The sequence below is a fragment of the Vigna umbellata genome, chromosome 5, assembly GCF_029865625.1.
Source record: "Vigna umbellata cultivar VRB3 chromosome 5, Vumbellata_1.0, whole genome shotgun sequence".
NCBI lineage: Eukaryota > Viridiplantae > Streptophyta > Magnoliopsida > Fabales > Fabaceae > Vigna > Vigna umbellata.
Genome location: NC_142169.1, coordinates 41819807 through 41825825, shown reverse-complemented (window position 1 = coordinate 41825825; position 6019 = coordinate 41819807).

Sequence of the window (6019 nt, the reverse complement as noted above, 5' to 3'; positions counted from 1 at the left end):
AAATAAGACACATCTAATTAAAAGCTGCAATTGTGCTGAGATCGAAAGAGTTTTGTGGGAATTGGTAAGGCTAGTAGTCTTAAGGATTTTCAAAATGACAATGTAGATTTTGGTAAAAATACTGAGGGAAAAACACTTTCATTTAACAAATTTGATCAAGTTTTTGAAACCTTTAGTTTAATACTAAGGAAGTTTCATGAGATCTATATATTTAATTATCAATTTAAATATTTGTAAGTTTTTGATGACAACATAAGTGAGGTAGGAAATCTCACTTCATTTTTAGTGCCCGCCGGATCATTCTGGTATGAAAAGTTTATTCAATGGAACTTTTTTTTTCTATTTTACTAATATTTATCTAAGGGAGGGAATTGAGTTAAAAACGTTAAGCATTTAGATTAGAAGGCATCGTCTGCATTTATCTAATACGGTACATGATATGATTTACGATCATCATTTAATTCATCAATATTTTGCATCTAGATTAGAAGGTATTTTTTGTGTTGTTACTATTCCTCTACTATAATTCTTGTTATTAATTCAAGAATATTTTTGCCAATTTTATTATCATTGTTCCTTTTTTGTTTTTATTGTTGAATTGAGTTTTATTTGATTTAGAAGAAAATAAATGTATGATTGTGGGTTTTTTTTTAATTTAGGAAAAAAAAGACAGCATACCTGATTGTTAGTTCATTTGAATAATTGCGTAAATAGAAATGAAGTAAAACGCAAATTCCCATTATAGAAAATTTTCACTTTCTCAAATTTCTTACATTTTAAAATACTCAACTTATTTTAATGGTGAATAACACAATGGAATATTATAATCAGGATTTTTGGTTTATATAATAAAATCATAGTTTTACCTCTCTTTTTTTCCTTTTTATGTATTAGTTAGACAAAAGCGCATTAAAGTGTAGTACTAACTATTAGGTGTTTATAAAAAAAAATATTTTTTTTATTTATACTTTTTTAATATGTAATAAAAAAGTATTACTCAATATTTTATGATAAGTTAACAAAAATTATAATAGTTGATGGATGAAACGAATTCTTTTACTTTTTTATTTATTTAAGATCATTTATTTTAATTTTGTATTATTGTGTAGAGTCATTCTATACATATTCTTAAGAAAAGAATGTCCTACTAGTAAAAGGAGTTGTTATTCGTGCCCATTGTGAATAGTTATATAAATAGAGTGAAGAATAAAATGATAATTGTTGTTGAAGTAAATTTGATGAACATCTCTTTATTACTCAACCTAAATTTGGATTGTTACGTGAAGAGACATTATGAATGAATTCAAGAAAATTATTATTTTTTATTTGTCTTTATGTTATTGCTTACATACTTTTGTGTCTGTATGAAGTTTATAGGTACTTTGTTTCAAGAGCCTGTCTTTGGATATTATATTTTAAATTTTGTTGGTTAGTTTTATTTTTTTGTTACAAACTTTCCATGTAGTGTCTTTTTGTTATAAATTCTAAAAGTGATTTAATAAAAGCATTTCAAATATTTTACTCACTAATAATTCAAGAGTTCTCATTTTGTTAGGTTAATTCAAAATTATTACTTTTTGATTTTTTTTAACTTTTGTAAATCAAATACAAAGAATTATTGCTTTTGAAAATAAAATAATCATATTATTATCGGGTCCATGTCGAATATAAATATAATAAAACAATATTATTTAATTTATTCTGCAGGATAAAATATTTTATTCACATATTTTATTATATTTCCATTATATCTGATTAAAATAACTTATAGATTTTAAATACTTTTTATCACATAAATTATTGTATAAATTTTATTATTGATTTAAATACTTTTTAATATAATTTTTTAAGTTCTCAGAAGTGAGAATCAAATTCTTTAGTTCTTAGTTATGGATTTCTTTCGGTACATCTATTCGTTTCACATAATCCTTAATTAGAGATTTATTTTGGTACATTTACTAGATAATTAAAATTAATGGTTCAATGTTTTGTTAGATTTTTTTTTCGTTTAAAATTTCAAACAGGTTCGTACTTATTTGGTGTCTCAATTAGGTCCTTACAGAGACTTATCGTTAAATTGAAGAAATGTTGTTTAAGAGGCCCTTACGAGACATGGTAAGAATATACTTTTAATTGATGTGACATTAAAAACATGATTGTGAAGTGTATTTTTTAATTTGTGAATTAAAAACTTTAGGTCAAATTGAAAAAAACTAATTACATTAAGGGTAAACTGGACAAAAGAAATAAAAATAAAGGCATTCATTTTCTCTAAGAAATCGAAAACAGATTCAAAGCTTTGTTCTAGGGACTTTTCCAAATCGAAAGCAGGTCTACTAGCATCCTGAGGGACTCTTCCAAATCAATAGCTCCTTGCAAATTGTATTGAATATGTGTCCATCTTAAGGCCATTGTAGACTCTCAAAATCTGATTTAGAATCTGTTTTTGATTTGGAAGAAACCCTAAAACAAAGCTTCAAATCTATTTTTGATTTCTCAAAGAAAGGGGATGCTCTTATTTTTATTTCTTTTGCTCAGTTTGTCCTTAATGTAATTAGTTTTTCCCAATTTGACAAGTTTTTAATTCACAAATTAAAAAATACACTTCACAATACGTTTTTAATGTTATGTCAATTAAAAATATACTGTCAACATGTCACATAAGGGCCTCCTAAACGATGTTTGCCCAATTTGACGGTAAGTCTCTATTTGTTTCAATTTTTCAAAAATAAAAACTTAATTGAAACATCAAATAAGTACGAGACTTATTTGAAATTTTGGACGAAAAAAGAGACCTACCTAGACATTAAACCAAAATTATTTTTATCCATGAGAATGAAACTATGATTGTACTTGATTGAAATATTTGTTCCCGTGTCTCGATAGTTTCACATGTTTATAAGATAATTTGACACATTTCTCCTTTAACAAGAAACTTTTTCATGAATCCATGAAGGACTTTCAATTGCAAATCTAAAATAAAAATGAAGGACTTTCAATTGCAAATCTAAAATAAAAAAAGTAGTTAAAATAATTAAACTTTATTCATATATATAATTTAATCAAGTAACATACTTAGTTAATACAAACAAGGTAATTACAAATATTATTTTAATTTTTTGACTAATAATTAAATTTTAATATTTTTTATTAAAATATTATCAATTTACTTGAATGCTTATAATTTATTCTACATGTAGTATTATTTTTATACTTTAATTTTTTTATTTTTTTATAATTTAAGTATATTGCAAATAGGATTTTATTTTAAAGAACAAGTAATGAACAAATAAAATACGTTCTTACTTCTACGACTATTTATCATAACATAGTAAAAATATCTGTAATATAAAAAAATAATCATCATTCTTTTCATTTTTATCCTTACACAATTCATAATTAATATAAAGTAATTTTTTTTCATAATATAAATATTTTTTACTAATAAATTTTACATATAAAACATTCATGTATTCTTAACTATAAAATACAAATTATATGTAGTTGCTTTCTTTAAATAATATTTTTGTGAAAAAAAATTAAGAAAAATAATACTGAAATTACTATTCATAACATATAAAATGATGAGTGAAATGTAAATTATATTCAAATTATCTTATCAATAAAAATAATAAAAATTAACTAAAAATAAATTACATTTAAATTATCTTATTAACAAATATAATAATATATTCATTTTATTGTGCATTTGAAAATAATATAATTATCTTCGTTTTAAAAAGATTATAATTTTAAGGGTGAAATATGTTTTTCATCCTTTAAGTATCACACGATTTTGGTTTTAGTCTCTACTCGAAACTTTGATGGTTTTTAATCCTTATAGTTTTGAAACTCTTACTATTAATTCTTAAAATTGGACGGCGTTAACTTTTAGTAGATGTGGATAACTGCCAGTCCACGTATGATGCCACCTTCCTGACTACTTTTAATTGACGTGGCAGTAAAGGTGTGGTGGTCGGTCAGCCTGGTGGGTGGTCGGCCACAATGTCTGGTGGTCGATCGGCCTGGTGGGTGGTCAGTCTGGTGGTCGGTCGGCCTGGTGGGTTCTATTACAATCAACAGAACAATGCAATAGAAGCGGATTATATAAAAGACCGAACGATGTTTGGCAAAGACCGAACGATTATGATGACGGGTGGTGTTCAATATATGAAAGACCGAATGGTGTTGGGCAAAGACCGAACGGTTATGGTGACGGGTGGAGTGCAATATATGAAAGACCGAATGGTGTTGGGAAAAGACCGAACAGTTATGGACAAAGACCACCATGTCGACCACCAGACCGAGTGGCCGACCACCCACCAGGCCTACCGACCACCACACCTTTACTGCCACGTCAATTAAAAGTAATCAGGTGCATGACACGTGAGCTGGACGTTAGCCACGTCAAACAAAAGTTAACATCATTCAATTTTAAGGACTAATAGTAAAAGTTTCAAAACTATGAGAACTAAAAACCATCAAAATTTCGAGTAGGGACTAAAACCAAAATCGTGTGATACTTAAGGAACGAAAAACATATTTAACCCTAATTTTAATCATCTTAATTAATGTTTTATATTATTGGCACATGATCACTAATTAAATAGGCTTTATTTTAGTTTAGGCTATTACTTCCTGTACCCTACAATTACTAATTTAATAAGGTTTTATCACTGTTTTCAACATCACCATTGCTGCAGAGAAAGAAAAGAAGGAAAATGGCGCAGAGAAAGAAAAGGTGAAAAAAACATATAAGAAAAAAAATCGTTCTAGAAAACTCTTTTTGAAATATATTTCATATATTTTAAAAAATAATTTTCAGAATACATTTTACACAGGGGTGTTTTGAGAAAATCATTCTCTAACTATTATGTGTTTAGAAAAGTTTATTCCGAAAATTTTATTCTGAAAAAATTATTCCTAAATGTATTTTATGTATTTTTGAAATTTTCGTTCTGAAAATTTTATTATAAAAATATGGTTTCATAATCTTGCTCAAAAAAAATTCCAAAAAATACTTGTTCTGAAAATTTTCCAAAATATATATAATTCAGAAGTCACTTCTGGAAAATAAAATTATCAATTTAAGGGGGGAAATCGAGGAACTGCAGAAAGTAAACTAAAAGCTTTTAGTTTAACAACATTTGTAAACACCACCAAGTTGTTCTGAATAAAATTAGATTTGGTTTTCCTCTAAAGAGATTTAAATATTGTAAATAAGAAAACGGGTTTTTAGATAGTGATTACGATCAATTAGGTTTTCTTTACAAAAATTACACATTAATAACAATTAACCATTTATAATGTCTTAGTCAGTTTGTGGTGTATTTAATTATTGAAAATATTAGTTTTAAAATATTAACAGTTATATTTTTTTTTATCAAAAGTGATTTTTTTTTCATTTCACTCTAGAAAAATAAAATTCATTAAAAATAAATAGGGTCCTTTATAAATAAAAAACTTTATAATCATAAAATATCACAATGTTTTGAAGACTTAAAATGTTATTCAATCTAAGTCATATCCGTATATACTCCATGTGATTGCATATTGTCCTTTCTCTTATTGCAAGCTTAAGTTACAAGTGTTTGTATCCCACTTATCTTGTTTGATCTTAATTTAATTGTCATTTGAATTTTAAATTTTGGATCATATTTATTTTAAAAATGAATTTGATTTTTAGTTTGACTCATTTCCATTCCAGCTCAACTTAGGGTGTTTCATCTTTTTTTACTTTGCATCCCCAATTTTCTCAAATGTCCTCTAAGTAATGAGGTGGTTATGCATTAATTTTATTTTGTTGAGGAATTATGTGTATTGATTAAATGAAGTGTTGAAATCCTTAAATATGCGTTGAATATATATTTCGAAACCATACACCCCATTTCATCTATTACGAAATCATGCACCCCATTTCATCTATTACAAAATTGTGCACCCTATTTCAATATTTTATTCTCTTCCCTTCGTTGAGTGTGGTCCTCTGCATCCGATTTCATTTCTTCTCCTCCTTCGT